Source organism: Bubalus bubalis, chromosome 4, assembly GCF_019923935.1.
Source record: "Bubalus bubalis isolate 160015118507 breed Murrah chromosome 4, NDDB_SH_1, whole genome shotgun sequence".
In the NCBI taxonomy this organism is placed as follows: Eukaryota; Metazoa; Chordata; class Mammalia; order Artiodactyla; family Bovidae; genus Bubalus; species Bubalus bubalis.
Window position 1 is genome coordinate 4,924,850 of NC_059160.1, and position 15,795 is coordinate 4,940,644.

Consider the following 15,795-nt stretch of genomic DNA (forward strand, 5'->3'; position numbering starts at 1 on the left):
CCGCCCGGGTGAGCAGCGTTTGCGGGGGAGCAGGCCTCCCGAAGACAGAGAAATAGTAAATAGGGCCGGGATTAAAGGCGAGGCGAGGAGTGGAGCACCCGCCCAACTCGACTCACAGTAGGTGCTCAGAAATGTGGGTAGCGGGGTTGGGGTCATTGCCGGCAAAGCCCAGCCCCCTTCATTTCTCCCCCAGCCCCGCCCAGAGTGGAAATACAAAAATATTTGTTGAATGGGTCCATATAGGCCAGTATTCTTATGGGTCTCACATGATTCCCCCAGAGGTCCCAAGAGTCTGCTCTGTCCTGCTTCCATGCACAGCGTGTGAGAAGCTGAAAGTTCTGCGCCCTCCCCCCCACCCCAAAGATAGCCTCCGAAGAATCCCTGGAACCTGAGTACCTTACCGTAGATAGGACGGGAAGAAAGGGGCTTCAGATATGCGATTAAGGTCAGGATCTTGAGATGGGAGCTTATCCTGGATTATCTGTGGGCCCTAAATGCAATCACAGAGGAGCAGGGGTGGGGGGCTCAGACACACACAGAGGAGCAGCCACATGGAGACGGGGCAGCCAGGTGGGAAGATGCTTGGCTTGACGGGGCCACGAGCCAAGGGTGCCAGCAGCCACTAGGGAGTGGAAGAGCGCTCCGGGGGACCTCCCAGGGGGCAGCCCACACTTTCAGCCCGTGACAGTGATTTGGAGATTTCCGGCCTCCAGAACTGTGAGAATATAAAGATACGCTGTTTTAAGCCACCAGGTTCATGGATGTTAGTTATCACAGCCTCGGGAAACCAGTGCCCAGGACTGGGGAAAAGTGACCTTGCCTGTGGGCACACAGTTGGTAAATGGTCAAGCTGAGAGTCAACTCCAAGTCTGACCAGTTCCAAAACCCACGCATCTTTCTGGCCACTCTGCCATTTTCTGGAAGGTCAGAAGGGCCGCTGATATAGATGACGGCACTCACTTGTTTGGGATAATCAACAGGACTATTGATGCAGCCTCTCATTTAATCCCATGATGACTCTTTGCAGGGGTAGAATGATTTCCATTTCATAGGTGAGGAAACTGAGGCTCAGGGAGGTGAAGTGGCTTTGTTAGGGAGCCTGACCTGTAGGGAAACGAAGGTGCAGGGCCCTGGACGCACACCGAAGGCAGCCCAGCCCAGCACAGGGAACAGCTACCTCTCAACCTGAGTCCCCCTGCCACCTGTCCAGCACCGGGCCGTCAGCCAGTTTTGTAACCTCTTTGCTCCTTCGTTTCCATCATCCCATGGTCCTCCTCCTTGGGAGGGTTTACAGGAGCTGGGCAAAGTGCGTGAAATATCCTGCCTCATTTAATCTTTAAAATGTTTCGAGATGATGCTGTGACCTGTTTAGAGAAGAAAGCTGTCAAAGGTGTGGAATCTGGGCTTGGAAGTCAGGGGTGGGTGGTGGTGGTGGGGAATCTAGGCTGGAGCCCTGGTCCTGTCCTTTTGCAGCTGTGTGGCTCAGGGCAGTTGCCCTAACCTCTCTGAGCCTCAACTGCCTCACTTGTAAAATGGGGAAGCCAAGACCCAGCACTGTGGTGAGGAATAAGTCAAGGTGTGTGACGGGCTCTGCCTGGTTTCTGGAGAGGTGCACCCAATGTCTGTAAAAATGGAGCCAGAGCCGGTGACACCGCGGACATGGGGTTTGCAGGGGTGAGGTCCCCCTGCCTCCCGGGCACTGTCCCTCCCTGATCCACCAGTCAGTGAGCCAGCCTCACTGCCAGCCCGCTGCCCGGCCCTGGAAGAGGCTGCAGTGGCCCCTACACGACCAGCTTTACCCCCCAGAGGTCACTGGGCCAGGGCCAGGGGGGGAAACCGGGGCTTAGTGAGGTTGGCTCAGTCTGGCCCCGGTCTGCAGGTGAGGGATGAAACGGGGGAGGGGGTGGCTGCTGGGGAGGAGAAGTGGAGAGAAGGGGGGTTTGGAACAGGGGCGGGGAGCCCACGCCGTCCTCACGAAGGCCCGAGGAAGTCGGGGTTTTCCTCATTGGAAACTGGCCAGATCTGGTCTGCTGCGAAGGAGTCTCCGGCCCGAGTCTGACCCTGCCAGGGGCCACCTCAGCCTGACCCCGGCCCTGATCACTTCTGGAGGAGGGGCCGCCTGGAAGGGATGTCTGGCTCAGCACCCGCAGCGGGAGGCGCGCGGCAGGTGGGGCCCTCCAGCGGCCGGCCGCCGGAGGAGGGGAGGCTGGAGGGGCCGCCCGGCCAGCAGCCAGGTGGCCGGAGCGGGGCTGGCGTGCCCCTCGCCCGCCCCCCTACAACAGCTGCGCCGGCCCGAGGGCTGGGGAGCGGCCAGAAAGGAGGCAGGTGAGTGTGGCGGGGCTGGGGAGACGGCGATGGGGTGCCGGAGGAGGAAGGAAGAAAGGAAAGGAACAGAAGGGAAAGAAAGCGGGAGGAGAGCGGTAAGGGGACAGCAGACAGGAAGGGGGGAGGAGGGGAGCAAACAGTGAGAAAGGGGGGAGCAGAAAAGAAAGAGGAGGTCGCGAAAGGGAAGAGACGCAGAGACACACGGCCGGGGCGAGGGCGAGCGCGGGGAGGAAGCGAGATTGCGAAAGGAAAAACAGGGGGAGAGAGAGAGAGAGAAGGGAGCCGCGAGCGCTGGGCGGGAGCGCGGGGCGCCGCGAGCCGGGAGAGGGGGCAGCAGAGGGCGAGCGGCGAGCGGCAAAGAGTGAAGTGGGCACAGCGGCGGCGGCGGCGGCGGCGAGCGCAGGGCCGGCGAGCATGAGCGCGGCGGCGGCGGCGGCGGGCGCGGCGCGGGGCTCCGGGCCGGCGGGCGGGCGGGCGGCTCGGGCTGCCCAGTAGCCGGCGGGCGGGCGCGCGGCGGGGCATGCGGCCGGCGGCCGGTCCGCGAGCCGGAGCCCCAGCCCGAGCCCGCGCCCGCGCCCCGCGCTCCTAAGAGCGGCCGCCTTCCCGGCGCTGGCCCCGGAGCCCCCCGGAGCCGGGACAACTGTTGCGGCGGCGGCGGGGGCACCGCGGGGGCGTGGGCGGCCCGGCGCCCCGGCGCCCCGGCAGGCGGCTCAGCCCCGCGGGCGCCGACTCCCCGCGGCGCAGCGAAGAGCGAGCGGGCGGCGGGCAGGAGGTGAGCGGCGCCCCGGGGGCGGGCCGGGCTGGGGCCGCGCGGGGGAGGGGCGCGCTGGGCCGTGGGGTCCAAGCGCAGCTGCCGAGAGGGGTCGGAGCGGAGCTCGTGGAGTAGGAGGGTCCCGGCGAATTGTGGGGGGGTGGGCGCGGATCTTCGGCTCCCTGGCTCCGCGAGAAGGGGGTCGGGCGCCCGAGGCGGGCGGGGAGAGGTGGGCGCCCTGGGAGAGGCAAGTTCGGAGCATCGAGGGATCCGGGGTGCTGTGGAAAGGGGACCGGGGACGCCCGGGGAAGAGTCTGGGGGTGGGAGACGCGTCGGACAGCCGGCGCCTTGGCATTGGGGTCCGCGCCAGGGCTCACCAAGGTCGGGGTCGCTGAACCTTGGAGAGGACCTGGGCCGGGTCCGAGAAGCAGTCCAGGGCGCACCATGCAGGGACGCGGCCGCTGGGACCGGCATTCGCGTCCGAGGCGGGGACCGGCGTCCGAGGACCAGTGCGGGAACTGGGCGAACCCGGAGCCCCGTGCGCGCCGGGCAGGGTTCTGGAGGCAGGCTGGGGACCCGACCGGTTCCGAGGGTCCCGGCTGGGCGGCGCGGGCAATCACTAAGGCCTCTCCAAGTGCGTGTCCCTCGCTCGCCACCCGCCGCGTGGTCCCAGTGGAGGAGCCGCCGCCGCCTCCTGGGGCCGAATCAATATTGATTCCGCGCCCGGGGGCCGGGTGGCCTGGCGGCGGCCTCCGAAGCGCTTTAGCGCCAACGGTTGCCATGGCAACGAGACCCCGAGCGTCTTCAGGTTATATTTATTCTAATTATTATTATCATTATCAGTGTTAGTATTTGTTACTCAGCCAGAGGAAACCAGAAAGGAGGAAGAGAAGCCAGTGTGTCCTGGCGCCTCCAACTGTCATCTCTTCAGAGAGAGCCGATGCTGGCTGGTGGGCCAGGCCCGACCTCCTGGGTCTGGTGCCTTGTGCGGCTTCCCCAGCCAGCACCCCTGGGGCAGTGGGGCTGGGAAGGCGACTTATATAATCTGCCAGCGTGCCTGTGTCTACTGTGCCTCTCCTGACCTCTCTGATCCTTTGTCTTAGCGCCTGCTGCTCCTGCCCAGGCAAGCCCAGGCCGGGATGGGAAGAGGGAAAGGTGCCTTGCCCCAGGAATCACAGCCGGAGGCCTCCACCCCTCTCTCCCTGCCACTGTGTGACCTTGAGCAAGGCGTTTGACCCCTCTGAGCCCCTGTTTCCCCATCTTGTAAAGTAGCACGGGCACCATGCCCACCTCTGAAGGTTGCTGTGAGGTCACACCGAGAAAGCCCTATGAGTTCTGACTGTGTGACCCTGGGCAGGCGCCTGTCCTGCTCTGGGCCTATTTCTTAGTGTGGAATGAGGGCCTGGACCCCAGTGTGTCTTTAGTCACTGGCATCCCACGAATTTCACTCTGGGCTGCTATGGAAATACGGGTGAGCCAGTAAGTTGCCTTCAGATCAGGCTAAAGGGAGCTCCTCCGTCACCCCCTGTTCCCTCACCTGCCAGGTGGGCTGAAGGTGGCAGGGAAGCTGGCCGCCCAGCCCTAGTCCTTGGGGCCAGCCAGGAGCGTAACCATGCTGGTCAGTGTCGCCCGGGACTGGGATCTGTCCCCCACCACCCCCTAGGCCGGTGTCCGCTCAGGGCGGAACATGTCCCTGAGCACGAATCGCCTCCCCCAGAGAGGCTGTGGTCTGTGCCTGTCCAGGCCGGGGGCTGAGTGTGGGGCAGGAGGTGGCTGGAAAGTTCACTGCGGCCAGGCAGCCCCCACCCCTCGAGGCTCAAGCTGAAACATCACACTGAATTCTCCGCTCTGTCTCGGCGTCTGGGAGGTATGGGACTGGCAGGGGAAGTTGGGAGCGGGGAGATTGGCTCTGAGCCGTGTGGGGGGTGTGTGTGTGTGCATGTGTGTCCCACCCCGCCGCTCCCAGGCCACCAGCCTGGAGCTTATCGGGGGCAGCTGGACTGGACAGGCTGAGTGGGGGCAGGGCCAGCGCTGCTCAGACCTTTGTGAGTGAGAGAGAGAGCAAGGTCCCAAGGAAGCTGAGGATGCCACCCATCATTCCTCCTCCCCTCACTCCTCTTCTTCAGCCAAATTCAGCGAGCCCCCACGTCTGCTGCTGGAGGGCAGCAGCTCTGCCCTTGGCGGCTCCAAGGGAAACTCGCCCGGAGAAGCCAGTGGGGAGTGAGGGCGGGCTTCCCCAGAGCGGGGGGGAGGCTGAGTAGGGGGGATGCAAGTGGGGAGAATCTGCCCAGAGACCCTGCGGTGGCTTCACGGCTGGGGGCACCCGGTCTGAAAGGCAGGCAGGCATGAATCAGCCAGAAGAGAGGAGCAGTGGTATTTTCCCGGCAGAGCCCCTCCAGGGGCACAGATGTGGACACACAGCTGGGAGGGAGGCATCCTGTGGACAGGTGGGCGGGGCTCAGAGGACTAGGGAGCAGGGGGAGATGGTGCAGTTGGAGCAGGGCTAGGACAGGAGAGCAGGTCACTGCCACCGCCGCCCATCCTGGGTGTGGGTTAGGTAGTGGGAGGAGGGAGGGATGGTCAGGTTCAGCCCTTGGACTGGTCCATGGTCTGTGGGTGGAGCCTGTGATTGGGGTGGGCAGAGGGAGGTTTGGAAGAACAAGAGGGGTCTGCTTCCCGGCCACATGGTGGGAGAGGACCGCTTCCTGGCCTGGCCCTTGGCTGCTGCTGGGAGGGGAAAGTAGCAAGTGGCCACCAGATCTGGCAGCTCCAACTGCCTGAGTGAGTCTGTGACAGACTTCACTGTCACAAGGATAAGGATTTGCCTGAACAGCAATGGGATTGCCTTTGACCGTGAAAGCCCAGAGGCCCACTGTGCACTAGGCCCTGTGTGGGGCAGGCGCTGAGCCCATTGAATTCTGCGCACCAACCCTGAGTCAAGCCGCTGTTGATGCAGTTGCACTGCTGAGAAAACGGGCTCAGGGAGGTTAAAAGTAACCCGGCTACTCCCATGCCCCTAACCACTACACTCCACCAGCCGGAGTTCAGCCTGTGCCCGATGGTGACCCTGGTGGCTCTTCAGACACTTTGCTGAGTCTCACATCCTCCTAATCATTGCCCTGCTCACTCTCTTCTGGACTGATACAGAGTGTGGCCCGTCTTAGGCTCAGAGGAAAACTATCACCTCCCTCCTTGGGGATGCTCTACCTCTATTAATGCAACCTCTTGTTTCAGCTTCTCTCCGGCTGAGTCACACAACAGATTCGTATCAATCTTAGGATGAACTCAGAGCCCACCTCTAGCTCTCCCAGGGTGGTTTTTCCCCAGCCCAGCCACTCTTTCTAGAAGTTGCTGAAGTCAACTCCTGAGCACTGTGGGCCCTTGGTTCCTAAACGCTCTTCTGGCAGGTGGGGTCTTGACTGTCTGGAGCCAGTGAAAGTGGGGAGGGTGACCAGAGGCCCTGCCCACCCTGGCCACAGTCTCCCGGGGGATGCCAGATGCCACCCACTCTGGTGGTGTCAGCCTCACCCCGCACAGGGCTTGCTGGCAGGGGAGAGGCCCCACCCCCTCCCTCCTCCTTCTCCCTTTCTTTTATCCCTCCCTTCCCTCCTCCCTCCAGCACACACATTCCTTGACCCCCTTCTCCAGTGTCTGACCCCTAGGAAGGTAAAGAAGCAGCCAAGCCCCCTCACACCTGCCCTAAGAAGTGACTCAGGGTGCAGGATCTGTTTGACGACTGACTATATGAACAAATACCTCTCTGAGCTGAGACCGTGGCTGTCCCAGCACCTCTGGCCTGCTGGTGCACCCCCCCGTACCCCAGTTTGGCTCACATGTGATGAGCTGCTCTTTCCTTTTCCCCTTAGCTGCGAGCAGGTTGAAAATTTTCCAGAGGGTCTTCCCTGGATGTCCTGATGTGACCACTCACTGCCGAAGCTCTTGCTGCCTGAGCCTGGGTTTTCTCGTTCAACAGTGCAGCAATTTAGCGCCTGCCTAACGGGTTTCATGAGGGTTGCGGTGGGGAAAGTCACGGGCAGAGTCTGGGACGTGGGAGCCCCTACCCTCCACATCCTACAGCTGGGGTAGGGGCAGATAAAGTCAGGGACCCCAGCATCTCGGAGGCCCATGTGTTGTACCGTGATGTTGGGATGCTTTAGGGCCTGATAGGGAGCACGAAGCTTGTCCACTTACCGTGTAAGTGGGGACCCTGGGGCCCAGGGCAGGCTGGTGACGTGCTCAAGGTCACGGTGAATTGGGCATCCTGGAAGGTCAAGGATGTTCACGATATGATGCCGGCCCTGTTGGCATCGTTCAGGGGTATCTGAGGCTGCTGCCTGGCGTGGGGGAGGGGGGTGCAGACGTGAAACCGTCAGGGAAAGTCTTCAGAATCTCGCCCTCCCTGGCCATGCAAGTGGAGAGGCAGAAGCCGTGAGATGAAATGCAGACGCCTCCTGTCACACATTTCCAGCCACCAGCCATGAATGGAGCGTTTCCTTGGCATGCTGTGGACCTGCTGCCCCCTTTCCTCCCCGGTCCGGGGCACACACTCCCATCCCCGCCCATCTGTCCACACGCACACCTACCCCAGCAGATGAGTGCAAACTTGCCTTCAAGAAATTAAGAAATAATGCATGAGTTTCCCAAATTACACCCATTTAACACTGAATTAAGTAAGTTCTGGAAGCTTTTAACAGAGCCCTGGGAGGAAAAAAAGAATTTTTTTTTTTTTTTTTTGGTTCACACTTCCCTGGAAAATGAGACAAACCGTGATCTTTTAAAACCCAGCTACATAATCTGATTATTCCTTGCTGGCAAGCATCTGAGAAATGCCCGGCGGAGGGCGGAGACGGCCGCTTTACCGAGGCTGCGAGATTTGCATCGGGAAATTGGGAAAGTTTGCCTCCTGCGCCAGATTGGAAGCTCCCCGGCGCATGATGGGTTGAAAAGAAAGTGCTGCTTTCTTAGATATCGGCACAAATTAAAAATAAAGGCAAATTCCTTCCATAATCCAGCTCAAGAATTTCCTCCACGGCTCCCTGAGCGGGTTACTGAAATGATGGTGATTTGCTTTCACTTCAGGCTCCTCTTCTTTGTCAGGAGAATCGTCCACGCACAGCTGGGTTTATAGACCAACAGAATACGCATTTAAGCTCTGGCTCATTCCACCTTTCCGGGACACCTACCCTGTACCAGACACAGTGCCAGATCCGGGGAACAAGAGATGGTTAAAACAGGACCCTGCCCTGCTGAATTTTGTGGTGTGTCTGTTGGAGGCAGAAGAGCAGGAAAAAAAAAAACAAAACCAGACACCTGTGAGGTCCCACTATACCTGAGGGGTCAGGGAGGGCTTCCTGGTGGAGGTAACTTTTGGTTTGGGTCTTAAAAGGTGGATAGGAGTGTGCCAGCACAAGGGGCCAGAGGGCATTCAGGAGGCGGAGGAGCGCCTGAAGAAAGTCTTAAAATGGGTCTCAGACATCTTTGGATCTTGGGATTTCAGTGTTTGCAGATTCCTTTATTACAAAGCCCTTTTTTGCCCATTATATTCCAGCACCCTCAGACAACCCCAGGGCTACCTTCCTAGGTTCCTTTTCCCTAAGGAGAACAGAGGCCGGAGAACAGAGGCCAGAGAGTAGAGGCAAATGGCCAGGAACCCAGTCCGAGCTCTGAAACCTGAGGCTCTGGGTTAGATGGGCTCTATGGAGAAGGCAGTGGCACCCCACTCCAGTACTCTTGCCTGGAAAATCCCATGGACGGAGGAGCCTGGTGGTCTGCGGTCCATGGGGTCACCAAGAGTCAGACACGAATGAGCGACTTCACTTTCACTTTTCACTTTCATGCATCGGAGAAGGAAATGGCAACCCACTCCAGTGTTCTTGCCTGGAGAATCCCAGGGATGGTGGAGCCTGGTGGGCTACCGTCTGTGGGGTCGCACAGAGTCGGACGCGACTGAGGTGACTTAGCAGCAGCAGCAGCATGGGGCCAGCAGAACATATTGTAACCTGCTAAATGGAAATTCTAAACATTAAGTCAAAGAATAACAGAATTACTAACACCAAAGTCTACAAGATCCTCTTTCTGCTCCTCCTTCTCGGCTACAGCCCAGGCTCGGCTTTAGGACAGGAGTCCCAGGATGTCCATGCCAGACCTATGGGCTCTGAGCCTCAGTCTCTACATCCAGAAAATGGGAAGATGGAGCCTCTCCTTGCCCATTTGTGGAAAGCCTGGGATCATCACTGAGCCCCAGATTCCCGGCCAAAGAGGCCCAGTCAGTGGAGTTCAGCCTTCAGCTCAGGAGGAACCCAACACACCCTCCCATGGGCTTGCCTCTAAAGGGCCCTGTTGTTTAGATTTTTCTGGGAGCAGATGGGGAACACGGCATCATCTGGCTGTCACTGCTCAGAATCTGATCCCTGAGACCTTGAGGCCTTTGGGGGATAAGCAGGGCCTCTGAGCTGAGGCCCATCGTCAGGGCAACAAGCAGAGCTGCAGGGAAGCTCCTGGCTCCGATCCCAGGGGAGCAGCCTGGACCACCGAGGCTGCACTTGGGGCTCCGCCATGAACCAGTCTCCTCTCTGCTTGTTCCTAACTCTATGACCCTGGGCAGGTTATATAACTTGTGAGCCTCAGTTTCCTCATCTGTGAAATGGGTTGTTGCGTGAATCAGATAAGATAGATTTGCAGCTTAGTGCATCATGTGTATTCAAAGACACGTCAGCTCTTTGTAATCTCACTTTATTACCTGTTACTCTGTGAACACTTCTCCAGTCTTTTGATGAAGCAGCTGGGAGGGACCCAAACCTGATCATCCAGGACCCCCCAGAGCAGGGGATTCCAAGACTGTGGTTGTTGATTAAGTGAAGAAGTGAATATAGTGGCCCCTTAGACTGCCCTGGTGCCTGCCCGGTGCCATGGCAACCACAGAGCAGGGCGGCGAGATAGCCAGCTCTTGGGCTCACCTGCCTGGGTTCACATCCCCTACCTGCGGCCAATGCTGGACTGCTTATTTGAGCCTCAGTGTCCTCGTTTTTAAAATAAGCTTGATAATGTTTATGATCGTCATAATAATGCCTTACAAGGGTGGTTTTGAGGATTCAAGGTGAGGACTGTGACATTCCAGGCTCCTGGATCAATTACAGTGATAACTATTATTTATTATCCCCAAGCTCTGGAAGGGGCCGTCAGGATTTAAATCCCAGTTTCAACCCCTAATAGCTATGTGACCTTAGGCAAGTTATAAAAACCTCTCCGAGCTTCAGTTTCTTCCTCTAAAAACGGAGAAGCACTCACCTAGCAAGAGTTCTGGCAAGAATGAAAAGAGTTGACTCAAGGAGCATATCCGGTACAGAGCCAAGCACATAAGAACTCAGTAAATGATACTCTTAACATTGTCATCAACTACATTTAATAACAGAAACACCCGGAGAGCACAGAAGCAGTGGACTTTCTCTCTGTCCATGAAGGGTAGAGACCACCTCATTCCTGATTTAGCTGTGTAGCCAGCTTCTAGCTCAGGCATGCTTTGGATGGGTCTATGAACGAAGGGATGAACTGCTGGAGGATGTGTTCGTTGCTCAGGTGTGTCAAACTCTTTGCAACCCTATGGACGGTAGCCTCTGTTGATGGGATTCTCCAGGCAAGAATACTGGAGTGGGTAGGCATTTCCTTCTCCAGGGGATCTTCCCAACCCAGAGATCAACTCCTAGTCTCCAGCATTGAAGGCAGATTCTTTCCCATCTGAGCCACCAGGAAAGATGAATGGATGGGTAAATGAATGGATGGATGAATGAATGGGTGGATGGATGGATAGATGGCTGGGTGGGTGGGTGGATGGATGAATGTGTGGGTGGATAGATGGATGGAGGGATGAATAATGTATGGGTGGATGGATGGGTAGATGGATGGGTAGATGGATGGACAGGTTGATAGGTGGATGGATGAATGAGTGGATGTATGTACGTATGGATGGATGGATAGATGGTTGGGTGGGTGGGTGGATGGATGAATGTGTGGGTGGATAGATGGATGGAGGGATGGATAATGTATGGGTGGATGGATGGGTGGGTAGATGGATGCACAGGTTGATGCATGGGTGGATGGATGAATGGGTAAACAAATGAATGAGTGAGTGATGGCTGTCAGGAAACATTGAAAGCCTAAGATCAGGGAAGCTCGGGAAGGGGCCCAAGGACTGGGGCAGAGTCTTCTCTTTGAGTGCTATGAGTGATGAGATAGAATGAGTTTTATAGCCAGATATGATCTCTCTTCTCTGCGTGAACATTTATCCACCTTCCAGGAACTGGGGATGAGGGGCCGAGTCTGAAGACCCAGATTGCTTGGTGTCCCTGACAGTTTGGTTTGGGAGCTGGACAGAGCTGTATTCAGACTGTGGCTTCCCCCTTTAGGGCAGAGGAGTCCTGGTGCTTCCTGGAACCTCTGTCTCCTCCTCCATAGTATGGGGGAATGCTGTTTCCTTTGGGGGCGTGGTGATGCACGAACCTCACATGTTGAGCGTGGTGTGTGGTTTGTGAAGGTACGTGGCAAGTCGGAGGAAGTGTTTGGAATCCATGCAGTGGACGCCAGGTTGCAGGAAGGTTCTGAGGCTGGGGGAGGCACGGTGCAGGCAGTGTGGACTGCCAGCCTGTGGGCCACCTGATTCCTTCCAAAGAGGGCACCAGACATGGGTTCTGAAAAAGAGTGAGGAGGGAGGGCACTGCCAGCCTGCTGAGGCCACAGAATGGGCACTGGGCCCTGAAGCCCTGACCTGCCGGGAGGTCCCCCAACTTTGCCTAGCCCTGTTCTGGGTGCTTTGCAAATACTACCTGATTTAATACTTGTAATACACCTGAACAAGGATGGATCACTTGTGGCTTCCCCAGGGACAGCTAAGCTTCCCCAGGGATAGCTGCTAAGGAGCGAAGCCAGGATTCAGATCTTCCCATGCGGGATGGAGAGAAGGCAGGGCACCCTCTGTGGTCAGGAGAGGTGCTGGCCTGGAGGTGTGGGTCACCATGCTCCTGTGCACCCCCTTACGTCTGGGTAGCCTTGCCCAGCCACCTCCATCCTCTCTGCCTCAGTTTCCTCCTCTGCAGAGCAGGGTCCACAGCAGACCCTCCCGCAGTGTGTCTGAAAGAGGGCCACGGAGGCAAAGCACTCCAGGAGGGAGGCCTCCACAGGTCCCACCCATTTGTCACTGTTATTTGCATTCCTTCTCTTTGGCAGAGACGCATGGGGGAGCGAGTCCTTGGGGACGGGTGGGACGTGGCAGGAGCCGGTGAGGGTCTGCACTGGGGCTGCCTCAGCATCATCTGGGCCTGGAGCTTGAGGCCAGTGGGTCCTTAACATCTGGAGTCTGGTTTCTGTTGCGCCTGGGACCTTCTCTGAAGGGGCCGGGTGTCCGCCAGGAGTGGGCAAGCGTTTACCTGGATGTGTGCTGTGTGACTGACTATTCACTCCCAAGACTGTACTCAGGGATTGTCCTGCTGGGACTCCGGGTCCCCAGAATGATTGTTCTGCCTGGGTCCAAGTCCCGCATAAGGGACGGCCCTGATGGGGGTGAGAGCAGAGGGCAGGGTAGAGACTCTGCATGGGGGAAAAGGGCCAAACATCAAGGAGGCCTCACCGGAGGAGGTGGCACCAAAGGAAATGGAGGATGAGCTGGCCAGGCGGCTGAGCTAGGGGTCGGGGGATCTTGAGGAAGAGGGAACAGTGCATACAGAGCCCAGAGGACAAAGTCTGGGAAACGTCTGGATGGCATGGCTGTCCTGGGGTATTTTTGGAAAGTTGTTGAGTCGAGGCCGTGGAAGTTGGCAGTGGCTTGATCTCCAAGGACTCTGGCTAGTTAAGGAGTTTGGACTTTACTCTGTAGGCACGGGATGGCAGATGTGTGGCTTGAGTACCACCACCGGCCACTGCTGCACCCAGGGCAGACATGGCTAATCAATCCATCACAGCATGGAGTCAGGATGTGCTCCGGCCCAGTCCCCTCACCCCCCCAGTCCTGACCAGTTGATCCTGTAGGCACACTCGATGACACCTGTTTGCCCTACCACCATTGTCAACGGGAATCATGACGGTCCTTCACAGCTGCCTATGGTGTGTGGCTCATCCAGCACCCAGAGTCCTTTCCTGATTAGAGGAGGCACGTGGTAGCCTCCGGTTCCACCTGGGCCCCCAGGCTCCACTGTCCCACAGTGCAGGGTAAGTTCCATCCTTCCTGCAAAAACAAAGTCTTTCTGTCCAGTGGGTCTGGACACAAGCACCCTTCTGGGAGTGCACGCCCACCTATCCTGAGGGGGCCCCTGTCTGTCGCCTGCCGGTCAGGCTAGCAGATAAGCCCAGGCAGCCCCTGGATGTTTGGCTGGGGTCTGGCCAAGGAGTGGGGTCTCCGGGGGAGGGGGTCGGGGCCTGGCAGAAGTCTGGGGAAGATTAGGAGGCTTTTCTCCTGAAATTCAGACAATTGGACAATCTGTTCTGGATCGATTTAGAAGCAGTGAAGTGAAAAAAAAAAATCAGAAAATATAGTGTGAAAGCTATTTTCTCTCTCAGTGGGGAAGAGGCGACGAGCTGGAGTTTATTTGTGGACTGTCCGAGGCCGTGGCCAGGGCCTCTCACCCCCTCGCTGCCTGTTCCGCCACTGCCCTGGCCCACTCCTACCCCCACACCCCGCCGCCGCCGCCTCCTCCTCTGTGCCCAGCGCTGGACTGGGAAGCCAGGGGTCTCAGAGGGGCCGTCCTCCCTGGCGGCAACCTCGGGGAGGCAGCGGTCTGCAGGGGACTCACATGGATGAGCGGGACAGGCAGACAAGGCGTCTCCATGCCAAGGGCGGGCTGAGTCCGTCTCCTCACTCCTGTATCCTCAGGGCCAAGATCTGGGATTGGCATCTGGCAGGTTTCCAGCCTGAGTGATGGATGGAAGGGAGGGAGGAAGACAGGAAGGAACAGAGGCTTTGAATGAGGTGACCCGCTCATGGTCTTATGTTTGTAAGTGGTGGAGGTGGGGTTGGAACCAGAGCTGTGACCCCAAAACCTGGATGTTCCCCCGCCATCCCTGGGGCCAGGAGCAGGTCTGAGATCACAGGTTTCCCCCAGCATGGGTGCTTTCCTTTCCTGCAGACACAACTCCTGAACGGGGTCTTTCACCACTGGGGCCGAGTGCCCACGGGTCGGTGTGGGGCCAGAGGAGCGGGCAGAGGGTGCTGTGCAGAGAGGCAGGGGGCAGGTCCCACCTCCCCACTTTCCAGTCTATCCCCAGAGGTGGTGGCGCGCTGAGTTCTGGGGGATTTCAACCAGGGGCTGGATCACTGGGAAGTCCTGAGTGTGGAGGGTTGGGGAGGGCTCCAGCCCAGTAGGAAATGGAATCAGCTGATTCCAGTCCCCAGAGAATGGGCTCTTCTCTTTTCCCCCAGACATTGGGAGAGGGGGAAATTCTCAGTGGTTCTGTTTGCTGTTGCTGCTAAGTCGCTTCAGTCATGTCCAACTCTGTGCAACCCCATAGACGGCAGCCCACCAGGCTCCCCCGTCCCTGGGATTCTCCAGGCAAGAACACTGGAGTGGGTTGCCATTTCCTTCTCCAATGCATGAAAGCGAAAAGTGAAAGTGAAGTTGCTCAGTCATGTCCAACTCTTCGCGACCCCATGGACTGCAGCCCACCAGGCTCCTCCATCCATGGGCTTTTCCAGGCAGGAGTACTGGAGTGGAGTGCCATTGCCTTCTCCGGTTCTGTTTGAGGATGTCGCAACTCCCTCCTCCACCCCCTATTTCCTCCCCAGATACCAAGGCCAAGAGCCAAAGGCCCTTCAAGGAAGAACCTTGACTTGGAAACAAGACCAGCTTGGACCCAAGTCCCAGGAGCTCAGCTGCTGTGTGATCTTGGGCAGGTTCACGCTTCTGAGTCTTAGTTTTCTCATCTGCTGACTGTGAGCAGTAGTACCCTTTAAAAAAAAAAACATTAAAAAGAGACGATTTTTGTCAAATGTCCGTCATGCGGGCCGGACAACACATAGTAAGTCCTCGAGAATCGTCTCTTCCTCTCGTTTCCACGTGTGGAAGACAAGTCATGAGACTCAGTTTAACTCTTGTTTGGGTTCTGTCTGCACCCACGTCCTGAGGTCCCAGCTCGGTTGGGTTTCACATACTCTGCCTTGTGTAATCCCACCTGCCCATGGGAGGCTGGGGGTTAGCACCCCACTTTATGGGGAGAGGCCCAGAGAGGCAAAGGGACGTGTCCAGGGTCACAGGGCAACCGTGTCCCCCCCCAACCCCACCTCTCCGCCTCTCGCTGGCTGCCCTCTGCCAGGCGTGGGCCCAGCACCCGCCTCCCCAGGAAGACCCGTCCTCACGCCCCAGTTCTGATCCGGTTTCCTGTTGACGGCTCTCTCATCAACGCTTTTTGATGTTACTTCTCCATTCCCCAGAAATTTCGGAGCCAGCGTTTGCCCCACCGCAGTGCACTAATTAGACCTCCATAACACTGTTTACCTAGATGTCAACGTATGCTATAAAATTTTGCTATCTTTTTTTTTTTTCTGCACCGTAAGCAATGCTCAGTTTTGAAAAGGAGGAAGCCTGCCACGATGGTCCCGAAGTCGTGTTCAGCCCCTGGAGGACCCCTGGAGGAAGGCTCATCCTGGCCCAGGCTCTGCCCAGTGGAGCAGGGACCTCCCCTCGGGGGGCAGGTCGCTGTCAGCCTGAGGGTGGGGTCTTCCATCCAGCCGGGGTCTG

At 58.0% G+C, this 15,795-nt stretch overlaps 1 protein-coding gene across 5 annotated transcripts in view; it reads left to right on the forward strand.

Annotated features, from left to right (window-relative positions):
* SHISAL1 (shisa like 1) overlaps window positions 1-15,795 on the forward strand; it is a 139,415-nt gene that overhangs the window by 57,944 nt on the left and 65,676 nt on the right. Inside the window, exon 1 of one of the 5 annotated variants that reach the window (XM_044940787.2) lies at window positions 4-117. The exons of 1 other annotated variant lie outside the window; for it this stretch is intronic. The gene's annotated coding sequence lies outside the window, so the exon portion shown is untranslated. Of the gene's footprint in view, window positions 1-3; window positions 118-2,040; window positions 2,326-2,352; window positions 2,421-3,015; window positions 3,098-15,795 lie in introns of those variants that run through there. 3 more of the 5 variants (XM_025282711.3, XM_044940788.2, XM_025282710.3) reach the window with 3 other exon arrangements.